We start from the raw sequence: 17,185 nt of genomic DNA, 5'->3' as shown, positions 1-17,185 counted from the left end.
GCCACCACTGTGAGGAGATGGGAGCCATCCTGTAGCCTACTATCAGCTCCCGCACTGCACTTTCTCATTGCAGGAATGGAAGAGAAGTCTATGTGTGTGTTTGCTTGTGTGTGTGTAAGCCACTCATGCTGACAGAGGGTAAGGTAAATTCAGTATAACTCACCGAGCAAGGCTGCATTTGGTGAGAGTGTGTGGGTGCCATAACAGGACCTAAAAGTCGGGAAATTAGAGCATGAAAGACTCTGTGTATCTGTTTTAACTCCCATTTGTACAATAGGAAAAGACATTGAAAAAAAGAATGGTAGAGCATGTGTGTGACAGAAACATATTTTTTTAATATTCCTATAATTTGTGCTTTACATAGCTAAAAAAATATTAGTGAGCTTATAGGAGAAGGTGAAGATAACAGCCTGTGCTCATCATGGACAGAGAAAGCAAATTCACTGGATCCACCCACAACATGAGGATCTTCCTGGTTTTTTTTCCCTTTGACGTTTACACAAGGTTTGTTCTCACTAGAAAACTCCAGAAATATTTGGCAGGTGGGTCTTAAAATGTTTATGGCTGTACTCATGACTTCACATCTGTGAAACACTGTCTGTGCAGAAGCCTGAGGGACAACTGCAGGCATCTTTCCTGGCTGTTTCTCTGCAGTCCTCTGAGCAGATTTTGGCACCTCCAGTTTTTACATGAAAAAGCAGATGGGAGAGAGAGAACTTCTGAGAGAGACTAACACCTTCTTAGCCCAGAGATATTTTAAGCATAAATCTGCTAAGAGACCTCACGAGGCTCCAAATGAGATCTCCCAAGGCAGCAGACTCAGCTCTGGTATCCCGTGCTGCACAAACGCTCTCATGCTGAAATGGAGAAGAAGCAGTTAGGAAGGACATCCAGAGGCAGTGGGACTGCTCCAGCCATAGCGGAGTCACACCAGATGAAGACAACGTGGAATTTTACTGAGCAGAGCGGGAAAGCCAAATCCTCCACACCAGAGAAAGTACCACATTGCCTTAAACTGATAGCGTATTTGGCAGTATGAAATTGGTCAGATGAGCCTCTGTGGCTAGCCTGAGTGAAAGGAGTATGTCAGGAAAAGCAATCATAGGATAACACCACTTTCTGGCGCTGGACGTCTGCCTCTGCTGTCACACAGCATTGTTTCAGTACCGGCAGGAACAGGGTGACCCCAGTGAGAAGAAGGCAGTGTGCAGACAAGTCATCGTGGCACAGTGAGGAGCTGCTGCCAAACCGTCCAGACAGCCTGTACCTGTGCCCCTGACTTGTTCCAGCTGGGTGGTGAAGGTGCTTCGCCTTAGACCTCGGTGATAAGAAAGTTGTTTGTTGAGGGAGGAAACACAGAAGTGGCTATTGCATAAACAAAGCAGGGGCTGTGATCTGACCACTGATTTGAATGCACTTTCATAAGAGTGCTGTTCAAACCTGCCACACTGCTAATTTCTCCTTCCCTGTTAATGGTTACAGTCACAGGGTGGCTGTTGTCAAATCACTGTAGAGGAACTGGCTAAGCTTCTTTGCCAGATGTTTGATAAATAGGAAAAGATCTTTCAGGAGTGTTTCAAATGGCCAGCTGCAGAGTAGGCCAGCCCCTCACTGCCTGCAGACTCCTGACCCAACACCTGCCTTGGCTCAGCACCCTGGTCCTCCTGACTGCAGGGCCAGGAAACCTGCTGTCCTTCACAGAGTCCCTGCTGACTGCTGCTTAACACAGTTTTCTTCAAGTGGAGGAGAAGCAGTACTGCTTGGCTGATGTCAACACATTGCCACTTGGGGCTGGCACCGTTTACTGATGTGCTTCCTTATGTGCCACTCCTCTCTGTCTATGCCTCTGCCATGCAATGGCGGGGCTGGTGCCTGACCCTACTGATGTCATCTCACAGACCAAATGCTTAAATAAGTATTAACCCTTAAGTGCAAGGTGAGGTTGTTTTTTAACATCACGTATCTCTCCAGTCCTCTGCACAGTGCCTGCCCTCTCTGTCTCCAGGTTTCAGCGTCTCCTGACTGAGTTGCATGCAGCAGTATTCCAGCATGACTGCTGTTTCCTACTCACATCATCAGCTGTAATTAATGGCTGCCAAAGGAAGATTTGGACCGCCTTTCATATACATTTCCCCACCCGGTACTCCCTCAAGCTCTACATTACTCCACTGGAGCCACGCTGATTTATTAGCACAGAGGCAGACCTGTAGTCATAACAGACTGAGGAACACTTTCTGTACAGGCTTGAGATTAACACAGGGGTTCAGACCTTACTCAGAGATGGGATTACAGCATGGCTAAGTGGACCCCTGTTAGATATATCTAATGAGTCCAAAAAGCAGTGGCTGCAGAGATGACAGAAGATGCCATGCAGAGCCCAGGCCATAGGGTCACTGCTGCTGGAGCTGCAAGCCTCCCTTGGGGCACACAGCATGCCATGTCATGTCATAGGCATGGGCACTGCCACTGCCCTCACAGGCTCACCCCTCTCTCCTTTGACTTCATTCATCATCCACCAAAGCCTCAAAGTATTTCACTGTCCCTTCAGGAGGCAGAAAATGGGGTCTACCATTTCACAGGAGCATTTTCTTCCCTGTAGAAGAGAGTGTTCTTATGCCCCTGTGATCACTGGATGCATTCATGCCGTGAGTGTTTCCAGTCAACCCTGTAACATCCTTTGAGGAGCAAGGTACCATCTAGGAGGGGTGGCCAATAGTTTGCTGCCCTGGGTACTTACTGCTAACTTACTGCTAACTATCTTCACAAAACCACCATCCTGTGCTGAGTTACATCATATCACAGTGTAATGCCTTTAAATCATTAATCTGTCTTACTTCTGGACTAGCGCCAGAAAAACTGATGAAGGCCAGGCTGAGTTCAGATCAAACCAGAGGACATTGTGGTTACGTTTATGGTTTTTCAGAGGATCTCTCACCTGCAGCCACAAATCTGCCTTTATTTGGCTTGAACATGATCCAAAATTACCTCAGAGGTCAGCAGTGCATGTCTTGCGGATTTGTGAAAACTACTGACTAACCTGACGTAATGCATTATTATTATTATTCTTATTCTGGGAAAAAAAGGATGGCTGTAGTCTGTTGTTTTGTAATAAAAGCCTAACATCAATTTTTTCCTGTTTGCAAAAATAAAAAAAAAGGAAAAGAAAAAAAAAGAAAAGGCACAGGAGTGTTCTGCGCCCTGTGTTTTGCTGAATGCTCTAGCTATTGCTACAAAGAATTCATTGCAGGCACTGTAGGCAGCACTTTAAATCTGCTTTGCAAACACAAATTAATGAAACTTCCCAGCACCTCCCCAGGTAAGTCAGAGGGGCTGAAGTCAGCCTCCGCAGGAGCTGTGTCGGAGAGAGGAACTGTGACTCAGGCCGGCGGTGACCGAGGCTCCAAGGAAGGATGGTGGCACTCCTGGGACACCTGGTGATGCAGGAGGGGACACCAGTTCCTGCCTGCAGCCGGGCTGGCTCTGGCTGTTTGCTCCGACTGCTCCTGTCCAAAGTCCCTTGGCCTCCGTGGTTAAAAACACTGCTGACTTTCCCCACCTTGAGCTTAAGTCACCTTTGCCCCGGTTGTGTATCTGTAAAATGGATGTAATAATATTTCCCTGCTGCCCCACAGCCAGGAAGGATCTGTCATTGTTCCCAGGGTAAGAAAGGTGCAGAAAAGGGAAAGGAGAATAAATATTTACCCAGAATCAGATACAGATAAATCCATCTGTGTTATTGTCCCCCTCCTCCAACAATGTTCCCTTCCTCTGGGAGAGGGAAACTCCAGCCTCTATTTGGTTAAATCATTTACGTACATTAACGAACAATTAGGGAGGGAAGAGGGGGGAACCAGCCCAGAAAGCCTTCCACAAAAGAGCTGCCCTCAGTTGGGCTTGTTTGATTTAGGATAGGAGGGGAGCAACCTGACTGTGATAAATGAGGACTTTGTTGCGACCCTGAGCGTCCATAAAATCAAGTCTATGTGGGAGATTTAAGGCAAAGGGCCAGACATGGTGTTGATTTAAACTATTGTAGTTTCTCTGGAGTCACTGGAGCGACAAGGGTCATATTGGGAAGGTCTGGTCCCATGGGTGCCGAAAGAGAAGGGCAGGGTTGGAGCAGCCCTGCGCTCCTGGAAGGGTTCTGGCTCTGTCAGAGGAGCTGTGGGTTTTGCTCTTGGCTATTTAATTCACACAGCTCAGCCTTGTGACAGTGCCTGAGGCCCAGCTGCTATTGAGAGCTTTCAGCTTTTCACATGAGATCTATTGGTTGTGACAAGGTACACATGGGTCATACGTTGCTCTCTGAGTAAGCCACATTTTAAGTGCAGCATCACAGTAAGAACAGTAAAACCCCCAAACCATCCTTCTCACCCAAATGCAACTGCCCCACATACCAGCTTTGTTTCCAGGCTCTTTTCTGGCAGTGTTCCCCAATGGGACCTCTGCAAGAGGTCCCTCCATTGATCCTCTATGCGTCTGGGAGATGGAAGGACAGTATTGAGAGTAGAGTAAGGAGCCAGCGAGTTGACACGCTCTCCTAGTATAGACTGTCCAGAAGAGGCTAAAGCTCAGAAGGCATGTCTCTATTTTATGATTATTTAGGCTGAGTAAGCAGATCTCTGTGAGCTGGAGCTTTGGTTGCTAATTCTGACTGAAATTCATCAAAACTAGAGACATGGGTGTGCAGACTGTGAGATAAACTAGTTTGGCTTTGTGCTGAAGCAGGGCAATATAGATCGAACAAATGCAAATTCAAGGAGAAACCTTGTATGCTAGAAATCTTTTTTTAAAAGCACCTTTTTTTCCTCAGAAACCAAAGCATGAGAAAAGCAAATATAATCTGCCATCCCAAAGTCTTTTCTGCTCCAAGGAATGCTGCCAAACACTTTGCAGACTTCCCTATGCAGCTCTGTTAATTTCCTACCTTAGGGGACGTATCCGAATTGTTATTTCAAACCACTTCCTCTGACCAGAGAAAACTGATAGTTTAGAAATTGGGCACTGAAGCAGGACATCTGAGATGCCCAAGCTCATTCCCATCATTGCTGGATCTGCCCCTTTCCCATGCACTGGAGTCAATTCAGCTGCACTTTCTCTGTCACAGCAGCCCTCGGACAATTTGCCATTTTTTGGGACAAGGCTGTGAGGTCATTGGGGACATGGTGACCTCTACAAGCCAGGTGGAGATGGCCAGCGTGACTGCCAGCCTGACTGAAGTCTGCTTGGTTGTGTAGACGACCTTTGACATGGCAAGGGGCCATAACAGATCAGAGCTGACTCAAATCCCGGCAAGTGTTTGAAGTTAAATCTCCAGAGGTTCAAATATTAGCCTACTCCATCACCTGTCCATCAAACATTAACTCACTCCACCAAAAGCACACTTACCCAGTCCCTTGGCTCACTCCTTCCCGTACCAGCAGTTTTTCTTCAGACAAATGCAAACTGCTGCACCCTGGATGTTGCTGCTCTTGCAGAAGGAGATAAGCTCCAGCCCAATTATGGGAGGACATTAAGTACCATTGATTCACAGCTGGGGATTTATATCTGACTGGAGACTGAGGGTCAGGGTAAAGAAAAATAGTTTCAGTGCATCTGTGAGTTAATTTGTACATTAAATCTGCCTTCATCTTGGTAATGAAAACTGGAATGTCAATGCCAGGTATTTAAAAAAACATAAGTCGTGCTCCTAAGCAATTACAAGATTAGCTTGAAAATTGTATGGTGACGTGTCCTTTTAATTGGCTTTCTGGTCCTGCAGGTATTAGGATTTTGTGATTTTCATGCTTCTTATTTTGCAGGGTGAGTTAGATCTGTGCTGCTGTTCCTAGGAGTGGGGAGAATCTCAACCAGCCTGCTCCCTGGGCAAAGCCAGCCTTGGGGGGAAAACAGGCTACGACTCTACAACAAAAGCTGGCAGTGCTGTGCTGGTGATGCAATCTGTCCTGTCCTCTTTGCCTCCCAACATTAGCTGAAATCTTCCGGGCATCAGAAAGTCTCAAAAGAGCTTGGGCCATACAGCCCCCCAGGGCTGCCCCATCTCACCTCAGTGAGACGTCTCACCTCTGCCTGGCCAAGCAGGTGTGGAAGAAACAGGTGAGCAACAGGGTAAGTCAGTGGGGTTCACTGGAGGTGCTCTGCAGATAAAAACCTCTGCTCTCTCAAAATTCAGCTGGTGCCTAAAAGGTTATAAAAGTGGCAAGCTTTCCCTAATTCTTCTGCGCTGCTTATGCAGCTTCAGTCACGTCAATTTTGACAGACAGGAAACAGTGAGGTTGCAGGAGGGAGCCTTGCACTTATTCTAATGTTGGGTCTTTGCCCAGCAGTGATCAAGATTATTTCTATGTGTATTATCAAGATCATGTATTATAGTCACAAAATGTTATTTTTAACCTCTATATATCGTGTACTCCAAACTCATTAATGATTAACTGAGAGGGTGTATTCCTGGCCCTCCTTCTCAGCAGCATTAGAAGGCTGAATTGAAGTGCTTTGAAATTCTGGGATGAAAAATATTGCCAAAGTGCTATGTATTATAATTATTATGTATTTAAGAGACAAGTGATGACCATACAGTAATCTGATGAATGAATGGGGATTTCACTTGCTTTTCCCTCAGTCAAACATTCTCGATAAACAGAGATTGTGGCATGAGAACCTGCTTAATACTATAAACTTCAATGTAAATGTGTGAAGCTGGGCTGATGGTCACACTTCCATCATTTTGCTGAAGGAATGCACTTTGGACTCATTTCCCTGTGCCAGGATTTAGCACCTGCAGCTTCCATTCTCCGGGAGATTTAACTCTGCCACCAACGTTATCATGCTATAATATTTGAAATGGTTTTACACAAGGACTGCACAAGGCTGCTCTAGCTGGGGTGATTGAGGCGAAGTCATCTGGCTGCCAACCAGCCAGGGACAGGCTCCTTCTCAGGCAAATTGCTCAGTGGTATTTTTAGCTGCAAATGTACTGTCTGATGCATTTAGTATTTGGCTTGCAGGGCCGCGGGGCACATCACCATAGCTCCTGATAGGAAAAGTGACAGACATGTGTAGGGTGCTTGCCAAGTGTGAGCTTCCCTCTCGAGTGGCTGGCCAGGAGTCGACAAGGAGCCCGGTGTCACTGGGAGCGCTGCTGTCGGCTCCAGGAGCAGAGAGCCATGCCAAGTGGGCTGGCAGCACTAGTTCCCATCTAGGAGCCACTTATGTGTGTGTTACAGGACAAATCGTTAGTTCCTTTGTTGGTAACAACATAATCCTGGAAATTATGTCAGATGCTGTTAATTACAGAATGAACCTTTCCAACCCCAAACAAAACACAGGAGTGGGTCAAGCTCCTTGCAGGTGACCATAACAGGGTAAAATCCATCTCCCTCCCACAAGAGCATCCAGGCTAACTCCACAGCTTCAGCTACAGTGAGGGGAACACAGACCACCCAGTGATGTGGTGACCAAGGGAGCAGGAAGGTGGCCACTGGCCTTGGGAGGTACCAGGTTATTTGCGGCTCGCATCATGGAAAGATGCAAAATCACTTCCTCTGTCCCTCTTGCCCCCTGCAGAACTGAAACCTGCACTTCTGCAGGGGCATGCTCTGGTTTCAAAGCATGAGAATTTTTTACAGTGTGAATGACACTGAGTCTCATTGAACCTGTTTTTCTGGAGGAGTATCTCCAAGTGGATAATCACCCCTCCTTGTGCATGTGGTAGTGGGCTGGAGCTGCAGTCAGGTGGGAGTTTACAGGATCTCAGACTCTTCTCCTGTGGGACTGGGGTAAGAAGGGGATGCCTTTTCTAAAGAGGTATTTATGGGTAGTGGTTATTTCTTGCACTGAGCCTTTGGGCAGATTGCAGATTCCCTCCCTGTAGGAACGAACTCATTGCAGGAGGTGACAAAGCACATGAACAACACTTTGAATAATTTTCAAGTAGGTCATGGTATTTCTTGTACCTTTATCATAGCAGGCAGCCAGAAGGCAGGTGCTGATAGACCAGGTGATAAGATACCAGCACCTGAATTACTCCTCACAGTGTTTCTGGTACATTACAGCAATAGACTCAAGATCTTCAAGCCCACGAGAGACTATAATGAACACCTAGTCGGTCCATCTGTGTAACACAGCATAGGAATTTCACTTCAGTTTTCACTCCACCAGCCTGAATAATGTGTGGCTGAATTTTAGTGATGATTTGGAAGATTTACTCTTGAATTATACAGTCTTCAAGTGGTGGCAACCTCACGCCATCCTTCAGTAAATGCTTTCAGCAGTCATTTATCCCAGCTGTTAAAAACTTGCACTTCACTTCTTTTTCTTCCCTAGTTATTTCAATACACATCTTCTGGCTTGACGAGTGCTCTGTAAGCTGCTGGGGAATTAAAAATGGCGGGAAAGACCCAAACCTCCCCTGTGACCACTCCAGAGCCATCAAGAGTTGCAGCAGCAGCTGCTGCTGCTGGGGAACAAGCTGGCATGAAGCCCTGCAGAGACCTACCAGGCCGGCTGTGGTGGGCTCTGCAGGGCTGCAGGGGCTGGAAGCCACGTCCTGTTCCCTAGCAGGGCTCCTTTTAGTGGGGATCGGTTTGGCTTAGGTCTCCTGCAGGAAAACAAAACTGTTTTAGTAACCTGACCAACCCGATAAAGATTTCCACAATCCTTAGCATATAGTTTAGAGGTGAGGTGGCACATTGCTTCTTACTGCTATATACATACCTGCATATATACATATGTATAAATGACATGTAGTCTTTTTGCCACTCATTTAAAAGATTTAGAAATCCTTTCCCCAGGGTATGTGTGGAAGCTGTCATATTTTTAACATGTTTCAAATCTGCATTTCCTATTGATCTTATCTACTCCTCATGTGCTGCAGCAGTCTCTGTTTCACATCAGAGCCCTGGGGCCTCCATCCTCATTAGAAATCCTTTCCCAGGAGACTGGAGATGCGCCAGCTGATCACAGATCCAGTAGTAACAGCTGGCGACCAAACTTGCTGAGCTGCTGAAATAAAAGCCACCAAAACTTCACCAGCCCACACTGCTCCTTGCTGTCTCTGCCCACTTACACCAAGGTGTAAATTCAGCTGAAACTCTTTTTTTTTGTAAAAAAGTTTGGGCATTAGTGAGTGTGTCCACCTCTCATACAGCCCAAACAGCTGAGTTACCCCACTTCTTTATTTCTCACAGTCCCTGTGGGCAAACCTCACTATCCTGGCAGCACAGCCCTCACAACCCCCGATGGGGGCTGTGAACATCTGAAGAGCCCAAGTTTGTAGGAACAGGTGAACAGGCTCTGCAGTTACAGCACCAAGAGTATGACTGATGGCAGCGTGGAATGCTGGTGCCTCAGGAAGTTACCTGATCCGACCAGCCTGTCTTCACCCCAGAACTGCTTGCCAGGCACTACCTGAAGTTACTGCTTTTCCTTGATGTGCCACCTTCTGAAAACATTGTGGAAAACAATTTCTAGCCTGTATCAAACTACTTCTCCTTTTTGTTGGCTTAAGCCTCACATGTACAGTTTTCCCAGTTGCAAACTGTGCTCCTTAGCAGGGCGTTAAAATCCACGCTGAAATCAGAGTGGTGTCCTTCATTCACTTCTCTTATGGTCACAATAAGCCCTGGAGCCCTGTGCTTATACCATGTCTAACACAACAGGACCCTGGCTGAACACTGAGGATCCACCAAGTCCAATAAAAATCATACATTAAAACTTCATTTTATATCAGGAATGAGAAAGCATCAAACTTGTATCCTCTGTAATTTACAACAGATGTGAAAAGTTGTGCTTTTTGAGGCAGAGTTGCTGCCTACCCCTCTTTCTCACAGCAGGCAGAGAAACCTCAAAGAAGCAGGTGTTTTTCATGGCCGAGACAAGTCCCTAGTCAGTGCTTGTAGTCTGCTTGAAATGCCACTAATCTTCAGTGGGGTCTCTGCTCAGCTGTGCAAACATGCTTTCTTTTTGAGGATTAGGTCCAAATTCACATGAAGTTTTGCGGTTGTGTTTTAAAAAGAAAGATGAAACTGAAAAAAACAATAGTAGGGATTACCTTCCATTTGGAGAAACAGATTGTAAGCTTTCCCGCAATGTAGGGATGGACCAGCCTCAAGATTATATGTCCCTAGCAGCTTCCATTTGCAGTTTTCGTAGTTCTTTATGATAGGGAATGTGCCAAAATATTGCAGCTTCCATGGATTAGACATGTGAGAAAAATGCCTGTCTGGCTTAAAGGATGTTCTAAGGTCATGGAGAAAGTTCTGGGCACAGCCAGAATCTGAACTGACTCCCAGCTTTAACAGGTCTGCTTATAAGCAAATCCATCCCCCTTCCCAGTACTCCTGAAAACAGAGTGGGAAGAGTTGCCAAGAGTCTTGTTAGAGAAGCTATCTTCTATTTCCTGGTGTCTGTACATCTGTTCAGCCCCATAAGAGGAGTGGGACAGGCAAAGTGCAGGCACAAGCTATATAAAAAGGAGAGGAGGAATCAAACCTTATACCAGGGGTGAGTTTTGACCAAAGCTGGCTCTTGTTAACCCCCTTCCATTGCAACCCAGTCACTTAGAATGATCAAATGTCAGGGCTGTGACATTTTAAGCCAAAACCAGGTAGAATAAGCTGTTGTTTGGATTGTGCTTTACGGAAAAAGGGGTCTGTTCAGCACTCGGAACTACCAGGCAGGTTTGCCCCTTTCAGCAGCTCCTTGAAGGAGAAGAAGTAGCAGCACAGTTTTTCGTGTTCATCTCTAGTGTTCAGCGCCAATTCACAAGGACAAGTTTGAATTAAGTCATTCTGGGACTGTCCCCTGCATGCAACCTTTTTACATGGGCATTTTCTCCTTGCAGGACAGCAAGGCCTGTGACTGGCACTGCAGGGAGTAAGTGGCTGGAAGGTTAAAGATGCAACCTGCTGATATCTTCATTTTTACTACATCTAATTAAGCAATAAACGATTCTGGTGGAAGTCTGGAGGCATACAGATTATTATGCAAATCAGGCTGCTTTGCTACCAGCAGGCTCCTGCATTGCCCAAAATAGCACTGGTAGGATATTAGTGCAAATGTCACCTTTCTCCTCTGCTAGTTATTGCCTCCCATCTCACCCATTGTGCAACTTTCCAGAGGTCAGAGAAGTGATATCTCATAGATTTGGGAGCAGAAATTAATTTTAAAGAGGATTTTTAACACAGCTCCAGACACCTTCTATGAACATGTTCACACATCCAGTACTGGAGGATGTGGAGCCTGGTGAACTGGCAAAGTTACCTGAAGAAGCCAACTTGACTTCTTCACCCAGAAATCTGTGTGAGGCCAAGCTATGAACTGGTTCACAGACATGCTCCAGACTAGCAAAGACACAGAGCTACCTGGAAGCCAGGAGCTGAGGGCTCTCATGGAAATCAAGGACTTTACTGACAGTTTGCTTCTACCATTAAAAAGGCAGAAAGAAGGAGTGACACTGAGAATTTTGAAGCGTGTTTTTTTCCAAGTTATTTTGTCCTCCTCACTTTCCTCAAAAGGATCTTTTTTGATCTGTGTCGCTAAAATCAGAGAGCAAGACAAAAAGTGGGAGCTGCTTGTCCTATCCCTGTCACTTGCTGTTGTGAGCAGACAAAAGCTATTGTTTGCTGCCACCAGTTATTGTTCCAGCAGTAGCAGCACTCAGCGCCAGCCCTCAGCTCTGGGCCCTTTTTGTACTTGGCACAGCACAAACAATTGCACAGTCCCTTTCCACAGATGAGTGCTATTTAAAGAGAGGAATACTTTTCTCTATGTTTTCCCACAGGCTCCAGGGACACAGAAAGTCCCAGGCTGGCTGCAGCCACCCTGGAGATGGGGATCAGAGAGGGAGCAGTTGTCACCCACTGCTATAGCAAGTGGCCCAGACCAAGCACACTGCAATCCCTCAAATAAAAAACGGTATCACTCTGTTGGCTGCAGCGGGGTAGATCTGTTCCTCAGTCTCCAGACCAAACCCTCTGAGTTAATAACACAATTCAGGTGGGCTTACTAGACATAAAATGTACAAGAGACCCTGATAACAAGGCGGTCAGGTCGTCTGGTGATTTCCTTGAATATTCACAGCACAACTTGAAGATGCATGGTGAAACCTGATGAGATTGTGTGGATTTGTTTAGATTTGTCTTGGAGTGTTGGGATTTTATTCAAACACGGGACTTGGGAGACAGTGAGGCATGTGGTCTGAAACAGAGCCAGGAGTGCTATGTGTCTCTGCAAACCAAAGGTCCCACTGCTCAATACCTCTGGACATAAATGATGTTCACAACCATAAATAAATCTTCTGATTTAGCTTTTAATTGTACTTTGCTTTGCACCAGGATAAATCCAAAACTGCCGAACCACCTCAGAATAAAATAAAAACAGAGAGAGAGAAAGGGACAAATCTTTGTTTTCCTTCTGCAGTCAACAAGGCAGAATTCAATATTTTCTTCCTCTGGCTAGACTGGAAAGAAAGGGATATTTGTCTTTTCAGATTGCAAACTGAATTGATTCTTGCTTGTCCCTTTGGGAGAAAAGGAGTGCAGTGACTTTTTAAAATGTCAGGAGACTGGTACAAATGGGCAAATCCCTTTGTCACCAGGCTGTGATGCAGAGCTGACAAGCAGCCATCACCTCCCAAAATCTCCAGCTTGCTCTTACTGCTCCAGAATTTTGAGATGGAAGACAAAATCAAGAGGAAAAGATGCAGGTTTTAGAGGTTCCTTGCTGCTCTGACAAGTTGTTCATCAAACAGCAGCAAGGCAGTTTCAGGGTTTCCTTATCTTAGTAATTGGCTTCATCCCCAGCAAGCAAGAGTACAATCCCTCTGCGCACTCTGCAACGTGAAACCGCAATAGATTTATTTTGGGGGCTGTGTTTAAATGTAATTCACACTGGAAAGGTGCTATCAAGGAGCCTTGCTTCACCACATCTTCTTGTTCCAGGTGTGCATGGTGGGCATATGACAGGCACAGCCCGGCTGTGCAACACCCCTGAGGGCCACATCCCCATGGTAGCTGGGGACTAAGGCACAGGCATTGTTCCTCCCACACCTGCTGGCACCTGCATCCCCCTTCCACTCTACATCCTCCCAGGCCATGGCTAATCACTGCCACTTCATCACTGGAGCCCAGGGCTTTGCTTAGGCCCGAGGTGTGAGCTACATGTTCCTTTGCAGACTGAGTGCTTTGCACCTCCACATGTCTGTCATCTCTTGCCAGCCACAGTAGAACAGGGGACTCCAGGACTCGAAGTTCCAGTGCTACAGCCTGCTGTGCTAGGAGCCATTCACCAACAGGTGAAGAGGTGGCTGGGGACACATCTTTCCAGTGAGTGCTTCTCTCTGGCACTGACCACCCAGACAAGCCAGGAATTCCTCAAGATCCAGCTTGCAGGAGGGAGCATGTCAATGACTGAATGGCTGTTGCTCCTTCCTCGACACCACAATGCAGCCTGAGCCCCAGAGATTACCTTCTCGTCACAGAGGAAGCCAGGCCGGGGTTGGAAAAACAGATTATTTTTATACAGTATATATAAAACTTACGTAATAAAACATGATATACATACATTCTTGTGAATATTTGTTTATTTGCTCATTTTGTTTAATGCCTTCATTCTCCAGAGGAACCAGCTTATATCCCAAAAGAGTTGAGTGTTTATCACAGGCAGAAAATCAGACTCATTTTGCCTCAAATTTGCCATGCAGTGTAGGCTTCCCCAGACCCTGGGGACAGACAAAAGTCCCACTGAGCTGATAGCCTAGAAGGCTCTCAACCAAGGAGGGGCAGAGCAAATAATGTAGTGTGAAGCTAGCTACTATCTTGCTTATTGTGGGTTTATTAGTTCTGTTTTTCCAAATTACATTAATAATCATAATCATAATTTTATGGCTCTTTGGCTCTTCCTCCACACTAACTCCCAGGTTTTGCTGGTCCCAAGAGCAATGATTAATCACATTTTGTTTTTTGAAACAACACGGTAGAGAGCAAAACACAGGAAAAAACTAACATTAAATGAAAAAGAGGAACCTCTCGATGATGTTTCTAGTAACACTTTTACATAATCAGTAGTGAAATACCGCGAAACGTCTCAAATGCTTTTCACAGCTGTTGACTTTTTTAATCTTCTCTTGCTTTTCCTACATCTCAGCCTTGCCAATGTCACGGTCCAACAGTTTTATGCTTGTTCGTGGCCCTGTGACCATGTCACCAGTGGTGTTACACCAACACCCAGAGTGGTCACCAACCCTGAGGTCCCAGCTAGACCTCTGGCTTGGCAAAAGTAGCTCCCTGGTTTCCCTAAAGCTGCTGCTGGACATGGTGGGGCTGGCAAGGCCAGGGCATTGAGACCCTATGCTGCCTATGACCTTTTTATCCACCATCTCTGGGTGCCGTGCTGCTGGCCAGCTCGCTGAGCGGAGCGGAGATGCTTGGTTTTCCAGCAGCAGACCCCACTGCATGTTACTATGCCCATCATCACCATTGAGGTGCCTCAAAGTTGTATTTTTCATCTGGATTTCAACCAACCTAGCAGGTCTGAGGTAGACCCCCCTGACCTGAACCTTGTCCCATTGCAGATAGGGGCTGGCCTGAAGACATGGGCCCAGCCTCTGCAGCTTGCTAGGCCTCTGAGACACAAGCCAGCTTTAGTGAGAGAGAGCACATTTTTGTTAGTTCAGCCACTGAGGTCTCCAACACTTCCTTCAGGTCTTGTTAGTATTTACCATCTGGGTCCAGTGACTCACAGTACTTAATTTATTAATTTGTTTCACAGCTCCTCTTTCAACACCTTGGGTTCTTCTGGTGCCTGATTTTTATTACCTGAGTGTAATAAGTCTCTCCAACACCCTCTGTGGAAAACACGAACATTTAAGGGGATCAAATACCTATTCTGCCACAAGATTGCTGCTTTGTTTAATTACCTTGCTTCTTAGTGATCCAGTGGGGAAATTTGTTTCCCCACGTATTTCAAGGAATAGCTACGTTTGTATTTTATTATGATCTTGGTATTTGCTCTTCCAATTAGCCTTCCTTATTTACTTCTTTTATTTTAATGACAATTTCCTAAAAATTCTATTTTTTATTTTTAAATCTAAAAATTCTAAATTCTTTCCATACTGTGGGAGACTGATGCTAAAATCAAAGCTGCCTTAACAACCATACACCTTGTACCTCTCCAGGCACTGCACCTTCCTCACCCAGCAGCTCTTCAGATAATCCATCCAGCACCTGCCTCCTGCCCCAGGACTCCCAAAACTACTTGTGACCCTCACTCCCAGCTACCCAGGGCACCCTGTACAATGCACATGCTGAGTCTAATGAGCATTTCTGGCAAACTACTGCATACATACATATATACGCATATATGTATGTAAGTAAAATCCACTTAACGTAACTCTGAATAATTATTCGTATGGAGTGCTTTTAAAAGAGCCAGGGGTCAAACTGAAACCAGCTGTCAACCTTCAGTCAATCCCAAATTAATAATGCAATGCAAGACAGGCCTCTAAAGGTTTTTTAATGTGTTTATATCTCGACTTGATAAACACAGTCAAGAAAGAGAAGATGGAAGAGGCAGGAAGCTTAGCAGGGTTACTTTTCTGTAAAAAACAACTTGTGAAAACATCTGTGCAGCCCGTAACTTCCCAGATGTTCTCTTTAACAGAGCACTTAACTTGTTTATATTTTGCCTAACACTGAAATCGTGGCAGATTATTTTTGTTGCGGCATCTTTGCAACATTATGTAGGTGGTCTCGTAAAAGAGAGCAGATATTTAACCCCACCACCACCTCCTTCTCCTTTGCCCTGGTTGTTTACACAGCGGAGCTTGGTACCAGTTCCCTCCGACAGCGCGTGTGGGGGGCCTGGGGCTATCGCTTTTTTTTGCACCAGCATCATTCCGTTGCCTCTACCACAAGGTCTGGAGACTGACAACGGTGAAAACATGAGATGAGAAGATTCAAGCATTCGCTTCAGCCTGGGATGTCTGAGAGATGGCTTGAAGTAGTTTTATGCTGCCTTTGACTCGTTCATGCCAGCAGCAGTGGGGCACCATCTCAGATCTGAATGACTTGTCCCTCTGAAGCCTGTGGGATGTCCTGTGTCAAAAAAAAGAAAAAGAAGTGCCAACAGAAGAAGGATCTGATGATCAGTCTATATATACAGTGAATAGCAGTGGATTTCCTATTTGCATGGGCCTGAGAACCATATATATGTATCTTTTACTATATATAGGTACAGCTTTCAACTGGGAGTATTTTCTTTTCCTTAATCCTGGCTATTTTGCCATGTTTGCAGGAGATACATCAGACATCTGTGATCTTGCCAGGTCCAAAGCTTCTTGGGGTCTGAAGGGTTTTACCACCCTCCAAAATCCCACCTCACAATCCCATTTTATATGGCACAGTTGCAGATCCACAGGCTTTCAGATGGGGTTGCATCTCCTGCTCCTGGCCAGACTTCTCCACTTGAGCAAGTTTGGACTAATTAATGATTGGATCAGTTTTTGGATGAAAGACTCTTGACAGGAAACTGAGGGGCTGCAGAAAATGGTGTGGGCTGCTTTTTATGCTTAGTTTGTAGCTCTGACTGGAGCTGATGCTCTTTGCATCCTGCCCTAAAGGGCTGTTTCTACAGCAGGAATACATTTATGGAAAGCTGTTAGAGCATGGCCCAAAGCGATGGGCAAAGTGAGGCTGGATATGTCTCATGGGGAACTTGCACAGCTGTAGCTGGGAGCTCAGAACATTGCCCCCAGAAAGGTCAAACAGGATTTACCATAGGTGTCTTATTGACTTAAGGCCTTAGAAAATCTTTTTGAACATGTCTATGTGATTGACAGACAGAGTTAGGTCACATAGGCTGAGGACTTGGGAAATCTTATATTACTTTAATCCATTTATTTTCTATTTTTTTTTTTCAATTTAAAAGGAATTAATCCTTACTGCATGGGGCAGATTTAAATGAAAGATACTGTAGAAATATTCTACGTTTTCCAGTGATGATATTTGGAAGCTGTGCTGAGAGTATTCCATTCCTCTGACAAAATACAGACAGTTATGAGAAGTCATCTCTCCAGGGCCCTCTGTAGTTAAGTGCCTCAATGCTGGAGTACAATCTGACAATAGTATATATGGCTAAGATACAACTTAGTATATTGTCTAATATACTCTTCATTCATGCTTTAAATTCA

The sequence above is a fragment of the Nesoenas mayeri genome (assembly GCF_963082525.1).
Source record: "Nesoenas mayeri genome assembly, chromosome: 3".
Classification (NCBI taxonomy): domain Eukaryota; kingdom Metazoa; phylum Chordata; class Aves; order Columbiformes; family Columbidae; genus Nesoenas; species Nesoenas mayeri.
Note: the sequence above shows the minus strand (reverse complement) of the source record.